The sequence below is a fragment of the Trachemys scripta genome, chromosome 10, assembly GCF_013100865.1.
Source record: "Trachemys scripta elegans isolate TJP31775 chromosome 10, CAS_Tse_1.0, whole genome shotgun sequence".
NCBI classification, from domain to species: domain Eukaryota; kingdom Metazoa; phylum Chordata; order Testudines; family Emydidae; genus Trachemys; species Trachemys scripta.
In genome coordinates this window covers 30407890-30415889 of record NC_048307.1, presented here as the reverse complement: position 1 = coordinate 30415889, position 8000 = coordinate 30407890, and the positions used below count along the sequence as shown (strand labels likewise).

Here is an 8000-nt window from a genome sequence, read left to right as displayed (position 1 = left end):
GGACCCGGAGCGGCGGGATTTTCCTTCACATCTGTCCGTCCCCGCGGCGGCCGCTCACAGGAGTTTGCCTCCAACTCCTGATCCGCTTCCAAAGAGGCCCCGCTGGGCCGAGGGACCCGCCGCCTCTCTCCCGCCAGCAGCCGGGCTGCCTGTGCCCCCGGAAGGTCGGGAGCCAGCGATCCGCGCTGCCCACGCCGCTGCCCCTGGGCTGCGAGTGCGGCTCCCTCACTCCGGTGCCGCCGCTCGCCGCATCCTGCTGCCGAGCCCTCGCTCACACCGACCCCTAGGGGAAAGCATCTGGCAGCGCAGGCAGCCCGGCCGGCCCTGTGCTGGGGGAGCCGTGGAGGGTGGAAATACCTGCCCGCCGCTAGGGAGCCAGCCGGGACAGAGCAGCGAGAGAAACCTTAGCCGCAACCCCGGCGAGCGGGGAGCCAGTCGGAGCCCAGCCGCCGCTGTGACTGGCTCGGCCAGGGGGCGGGGTGCCTGGCTCCGGCTGGCGTGTGGGACTTGCAGAGAGAGAAGGGAGGTTACCGCCTGTTTGTCCAGGAGAGGGGCATCGCCAGGTTAAACTCGGAGCCTGACATTTGCAAACCCGCCTGCCGAGCTTCCTCAAACCCTGGGTCCTGCAGCCAGACAAAAGGCCGCTGGACTGTGACGGGGGCTGCTTGGCTCCTCTGCAAATCGGGCCTCTTTGAGGTGCCTAAACATGGGTTTGGGAGGCTGCCTTTGCAAATGTTATCCCACATCTTTAAACACTGCCCCCCCTCACACACACACACACACACCTCAATTCAAGAAAACCTTACAGGCAGGCTCTTCCCTTTTCTTCACCCACTGAAGTCATTGTGCTGTTTGCACAGCCTAAAGTTAAGCCCAGGAGTAAGGCCTTGCAGGATCTGGGCCTGGCAGCTGGGTTACCAACACTATTATAGATTAGTGAGTCTGAAATCCTGCCTTATACAGTTCCCCACCTGTGGAGCAAGGCTGCTGCTCCAAGAAGCATGTCTTGCTCCACAGATAAGACCCAAAGCACAAATGGACCAGGAATTTTTACAAATCCAATTTGCTTCCCCCTGCTCATGCTCACGTCATTCAAGACCCACTTAAAACTCTGACCCTTTAGAGTGGAATCTCACTAATACCCTAAACTACCCTTGTCTCTGTTTGTCCTAGTATGTTTTTCCTTCCACGTGTCTCTGGCCTATGGTTCCAGTTCTGCAGTCAGATCCAGATACACACATTCTGACACCCATGCAAAGTCCATAGACTTCATTGAAGCCACTGGTACGGATCCAATTACAGCATCGGGGCCTTAGATTGTAATAAACAGGGGCTGTCTTTATGTATGTTTTATACAGATTATCAGCACAAAGCAATAATAATGATCATTAATAAACAAGTAAGATTTAATACGCCTGTTTTCTCAATGCCTGTTTTCTCAATGCACTTTCAGTCAACCTGGTCATTAAACACAGATCAGTTCCTTTTACTTTTTGTTTCCAGTTTCAAGTGGTGAGTTTCACTCGAGGGCTTTCATGCACTAACATGCCCTTGAAATATTTAGCTTGCAAACACTTTTGTTCATTTGATTTCTGGTAAAATTTATTTTTTTTAATAGAAACATCTGTAATAGTTGTAAGTTTTGCACAACTTTAATGAATCCTCACTTTGGGGCCAGATTTAACCCAAAAGTCTGTGCTCCTGCTGACCTCAAAGGGAGTTGAGAGCACTCACAGCCTCACAGGATTGGGCCCAAGTTTTCCAAACAGTATAAAGTATAAGCCAGACCTTCCCTAGAGACAGCGCATACCACAGTCTGTTTGCAAACACACAAGTGCTGCCTAGTATCACTCTCCCTCACCTGATCCTGACTGATCCCCTTGGAATAGGGCACATGCCAGGAGGGCGGAGGGGCTGGAATGGATGAACTCTAATGGAACTCAGCAGGAAAACCTGCAAACAACCAGACCCAGGGAACAGTAACTCATGACCAGCTGCACCTGCAAGGGCAAACCTCCTGGCATCACCACGTGAAGCAAGAGCAGTGTTTGTTTCGGAAACAGCTGACTTGACAGTTCCAGGACCCCTCTAATGACACCCATGCTGAGACCAGATGAAAGACCATGGCCACTAGAATGGCTCAGCATTGTCAATTCGAACCTTGCTCCATACAGGGGTGGACGTGGGGTGGCCTGTGGGTTGAATCCCATTCCCTGGGTTCTGGAATGTAGCCTGCAGCTGACCTGGTCTTTAATACACAAAGCATGGCCCTTGAAACTTTACATGCAGTGCTCCATCTTGATGCATAAGGAAGGGTTGTTTGGATCAAGGTAGCACATTGCATGCCAGGACATGTAGTCTCCAGGGGTCACACAATTTTATACAAATTAAAGTTGATCCCTTGGGCTTCTGGAAGTTGCTAATGCGTGGCTCCCAGCTAGGCAAAGTTTGGGCATGCCTAATATAAGATGAGCTGGCTTCAGTCTCATGGGACAGAAAGTTTGTTTGTAGGAATCTTTCCAAGCCAGTTGGAAGAGGCGGCTGCTGGGACTTCTGTAAGGTTTCAGTAATAGCCTTTTCCTCTGTTGCTGTCATGACCTGACCTTGTCTTGATGCATCCAGGCAGGGAAGAGGAAAGGAGGTATTTAACCACAGTGTCCCTGATTTTTCTCTGTTAAAACAAGATAACATCCATCTACTTTTGCCATGGAAAAAATTTAGCAGCAGATCTACACCACCTAGTGGTGATGGAAACCATTGAATGTGAAATCCTTAGGAAAGGACTTAGTGCGCTGTAGCATTCAGCCTAATATACCAGGTTTCTTTGGAAATCAGGGGCTTACAGCCATCCATTTCTGAACCTGGCATATAGGGAGGCTGGGAGGGGGAAGATGGAAGCATCAGGCCTGTTATGGTCATGAGACAGACTGATGTCAATTCAGGGGAGTTCCTGTCAACACCCAGCGTGGCATCGTTTATCTGCCTCGGAGGCATTTTTAGTGGGTCCATCACCATTGTGTCTTGGCACATGCTTCACAAATTTAAAAGCATTTATGAAGTCAGGAAGAGCTGAGAACCCCAGGGGCCAGACAGGTTGCTGGTGTGAACTAGCCCAAATCCACAGAAGCCAATGAAGTTGTACCAGTTTACGTCAACAGGGAATTTAGCCCCAGATCCAATTCACTCAAGATGCACTGATCAGAGTGATAGAGGGCATGTGAATCAGGCAGGCATGTGTTTTGTACGCGTGGTGGTGTCTGCATCCTGGAGTTGGTGAGTGTCCCCTAGGTAATTGGGCCGTGTAAGGGTTGCTCTACACTAGATTAGATGGACCCAGTTACAGCTCTCAGGGGTGTGAAAAATTCACACCCCTGAGTGACATATTAAGGCGACCTAAGTCCCCCTGTAGACAGTGCTAGGTCAACAGAAAAAATCTTCCCTCCCATTGGCATAGGTAATGTCTATACTAGCTGTGCCACTATAGCATTCAAATGTAGACAAGCCTTGAGGCTGGTCTGTGCACTGGCATCTGTGTAAGTGGATTTGGCCCCCGGCTTGTTTGTGGATGTTGGACATGTGAGATCCCCCGGACCACCAACGTCAGTGTGTGTGACCGGGCTGGAGCGGGGAGCATTTATATCGCCTCGCTTGGCTGATGAGGAGTGGGATAAATTTAGCCTTTGTCTTTCCAGGGAAGCAACACTGATGAATGGACAAGATGGATATCAGCTTTCCTTGCGGCAAACATATGCTGTTAAAAATAGTGCCAAGGACACCAGGAGCAGGCGCTGATGTAGCAAAACAGGCCTGGGAAGGTGAGAGCTCAGCATCACATTGACCTGCCAGCTAGGGATGAACTTAAGTAGCCCCTCGGCTGGTAGGGGTGCCTGCCAGCAGAGGAAGAAGAGCTCAGCAATATCTGATGCTCAAGTAAGATTCTGTTCAGCAACCCTCCTCACAGCACACATGCACCCCATGCTAGCAAGCCAGTGCCCCCATCTCTCACACAAACACTTCTATAATCCCCTCCCCGTGGCTGGAAACCCTGACCCCATTTCCCCACCCCGATGCACAAACACTCCTATAATGCCTTCCCCTTGGCCCGAACTCCCCACTCCACAACCTGCCGAGCCCAGTGCTAAATAAAAACACCCGCACTTCCCTTTGTAGGAGATTGAAGAGCAGATCAGACAAGCTGTCGGAGCTCCACTCCCATTGATTCCAGCTGGAGAGAGAGGACATTTAGTTAGCCACATGCAGAAGTCTCAGGATGAATACTGACATTTCTCCTAAAATATTCCATGGAGATTTTCAGAGGCCTAAAGAACGTAAGTTCTCTGCCCTGCGCTCTGCAGGACATCAGACCAGATGATCAGAATGATCTCTTCTGACCTGAAAAATCTCTGGGGGAAAACCTGGCCCCCATTGAATCAATGGAAAAACTCATTGACTTCAACTGGGCCAGGATTTCACCCTAGGAATCCAGGAAATAGCATTGACCCAGATGAACCGCACCAAGCAGCATCTGCATGGGAGTTGGTATTGGACCCAGTATTTAACGAGGAGCATAACGTAATCACAGGGGCCAGGCTCTGTACCCCTCTAGCCCACCTTCCCCTTTTGGGGCTTCTCCTGCCCCTATTCATCTTGATGGACAAATTGGAGCACCACTGATGAAGACCCCACAATTGATTTACACTCGATGGGGTGAGGAATCCTCACTTGCCAAAGCCTCTCTGCACCAGGCCAGGGTAAATGGGGTGACCTCTCCTGCCATCCTCTGGGCAGAGCGTCTTAATTAACCCCATTTGATTTGGTCCACATACCATGTGCCAGAATTTTATGTCCCCACACTGACCTTTACCTGCTACTGGGTCCCATGTCTGGACTAGAGCCATGGCCCAGAACCCAGCTGCGACAAGGGAAGCTGACATTTTCCGAGGGAGAACACCAAACCAGACATGCTGCCCAGATGCAAGCATCCCACTTCTCAGGGCAGGGAGAGATCTCTTTTCTCTCTGTGCTATTACAGCAGTGTGGGCCAAGGGCAGTCGCGCAAGATTAATTTCAGCATGGAGGGAAGAACTGTCCCTTAAAGTCATAGACCTGATTCAGCAAGGTACCTGAGCACATGAGCAGTCCCATTGACTTCCGTCGGGTTACAGTCTGGGTGACAATGGGAGCACTCATGTTTAGCCAGGTACATGTTTCCTGAGTTTGCACCAGAAGCGTCGAGTGCCTGGTGCAGGAAAGTGTTGAGTTTAAGATGAATATTCTCCAACCTCCCATAGAATGCCACGCTCTGGGTTTGGGCAAGGAGCACAGAGGTTAGAAAACCCCAGGTGGGCTGCATACCCCTTGAACTTAGCACTCAGTCCCCTACCCCAGTGAGTCCAAGCAATCAGGCACCTTCTTGATGTGGCCTCCGGTTCCACACCAAAACCAGGGAATAATTAGTCCCTAGGCAAAGGCTGCATGGAATGTGCATGCATACATTGCCATGGAGATGCCATGTGGAAGTCTCTTCAGGTTCTGCAACACCTTCCTGAAACGCTGTGAAATCACAAGCACTGTGTTAGCCCCTGGTGCTAGTCAGGACTGACACCCCCAGTGACCATCAATACATCCCACGTCTCGTCTGCCCTATCTGTGACCTTGGCTTTCAGCAGAGTGCATGAGGCCGTGCTCTTTTCCCACCTCCTCAGCCACCTCTCCCGTACCATTCTGCACTCATTTCATGCTGGGTATTCCATTTAGGGCCTGATTTTTGGAGGCAGTGAGCACCCACACCTGGTTGTCCCAAGCTGGGAACCCAAAAACGACTCATCTCCCCACTGCACTGATGTTTGTCTCTAAACCATGCTGCTGTTTCCTTTGTAACATCTGCCTGTTCGTCTCCATTCCCATTGCCAATAAACCCCCTTCGGCCTTGACTATTTCTCATCTCAACCCTTTCAGCTCCCTTTTCTGAGTTCCCCTGCACTCTCACCTCCATCCCCTCTTCAACCAGTCCAGAAAGCTGCCGCAGAAGTTGTCTACCGGGTGTGCTGCTCTGACTGTGTCCAGACCTTCTTCAGATCTTTTCACTGGCTTTGCCTTCCTGCCTGCATCAAACTGAAGCTTCATGTCTTGTAAACCTACCTTCTGTCTACCTTCTTCTTGACTCATCTCACCTACCAATCTACGACCAACCTCTGCCCCCCCCCCCCCCCCCATACACACACATCTTGGCCCGTGAGATGGTAGAAGGTTTCTATACTTGACTTCTGCTCTAGCCCCAAGGTGCTAAAGAATCCCACAGAACATTTCATTGGTTTGCTGTGGCCACTGGGATCTGCTCACTTCCTTGTGTGCGGCTCTCCCTATTCCCTCAGAAAACCATCTCCACTTTGGCGTTTGCTGGACATCTGTGCCCTGTGGTCTCATTCCTCAGGTATGGTCTGGTCCTGCGCCCACCGATGTCAGTGAGTTGTGCCACTGACTCCCCCGAGAAGCAGGGTCAGTTCCATGGAGCACTGCCGTCTTCTCTGCTGCTTGGGAAGTCGCCTCTGACCATTTCTATGCAGCTCTGCAAAGACATCTACAGACACTATGATGTCTGCCACTGAGCTGCCCCTCCCCCCACATGGCTCAGACAGTGGGTGATTCCCACCCACTGAGCCCCCCCCCCATGCCTCCACACCTGTGCCAGGTGATTCCCACCTACTGAGCCCCCCCATCCCTCAGGTCTCTCTATGCCGGAGCCGGGCGATTCCTACCCAATGAGCCCCCTGTCTCCCCGCAGATTTGCACACAGAAAGGCAGAGCCTCACCCATGTTGACATGGCACGGCACACACAGGGGGAGAATCAGACAAGTGCCAAGAAACACACACACACACACACACACACACACAGACGTGCCCTGGCACTCACAACTCATGCCCAGCGCGCAGGATGGCAGAGGCTCACGGATCCACCTTTGCGCTGGGACCCCACCCAAGCAGGGACTCACGGGCGAGACACACACAAAAGCAAAGTCACACAGAGATACAACAGAAACTGAAGCAGAAAGTCACGTGCCCACCCTCTCTCTCTCTCTCACCTCCCACCAGCAAAGCAGATTACACATGCCCTAGCCACACACCATCACACCACCCCAGCTGAGCTGCACAGCCACACATGTGTGCTGCCACACACACACATCCTGAAGCTCTGCTGGATTAAGAGTCGGCGAGCGTGCGACTTGCTAAACGGAGCCCAGAATAGAGCAAACTGAAGGATTGCAGGTTGCTTTTTATAGCAACGTATCAATCCTGGGAGACAGAGGTTCTACGGAGCGCGGCTCCTCGTAGACACAATTAGAGCAGCTTGCTGGCGCGGTGCTTGCGTCAAGGGCAGGCGCGCGTTCCCTGGAGGCATCCTCATGTCTGCGGCCTTGGCACCGTTCTTGAAGTCCCAGCCCCGAGCAGTCTCAGTGTGAAGGGCAGAGCCGAGCCCTGCATCTCTGAGTGCGCTAGGCTTTTCAGCCAGTCACGCCTCTAGTTTGGGCTGGCTGGTGAATGAAAGGGCATCCCACCCTGCCAGGCTTCGGTGCAGGGCCTTGTGCAGAGCAGTGGGGCCACGGCGACACCTCTTCATAGGTCTCTTAGCCAAGCATCTGAAATGCCTATAACAGGTGCAAACCGGCTTGTCTAGTTCAACTCCAAATGGCCGAGCCAACCAGCTGCTGCCCCCAGGGAGACAGGCAGTGAATGGCTAGGGCTAGAGGGGGGCTCAGCCACCTCCAATCTACCTACCAGCCCCCTGGCCAGCAGCCGAAGCCAGCAGCCCCATGCTGTGGCTACACTTAGGGGGGTCTCCGGTTAGTGCTGCCCGAGTGGTTCAAGGCGTGGCGCGAGTGCCTGAGATCCAGACAGAGCAATGCTCAGGCACATCAGAAATAGAACCGAGCATGTGAGGCAGGAGTGGGGAGGGGCAGGGGACATGTGGGGAGCCCACAGCAGGGTCCAAGCACCCTCT

General features: G+C 52.4%; 1 long non-coding RNA gene across 1 annotated transcript; it reads right to left on the bottom strand.

The window, feature by feature from the left end:
• Nucleotides 1–6: 6 nt before the first annotated feature.
• On the bottom strand, nucleotides 7–6614 carry LOC117883693. Its single transcript, XR_004647369.1, has 3 exons — nucleotides 6343–6614; nucleotides 5410–5553; nucleotides 7–4225 (listed from the first exon to the last, which is right to left on the bottom strand). It is a non-coding gene; the product is annotated as an uncharacterized LOC117883693 (long non-coding RNA).
• Between the last annotated feature and the right edge of the window lie 1386 nt (nucleotides 6615–8000).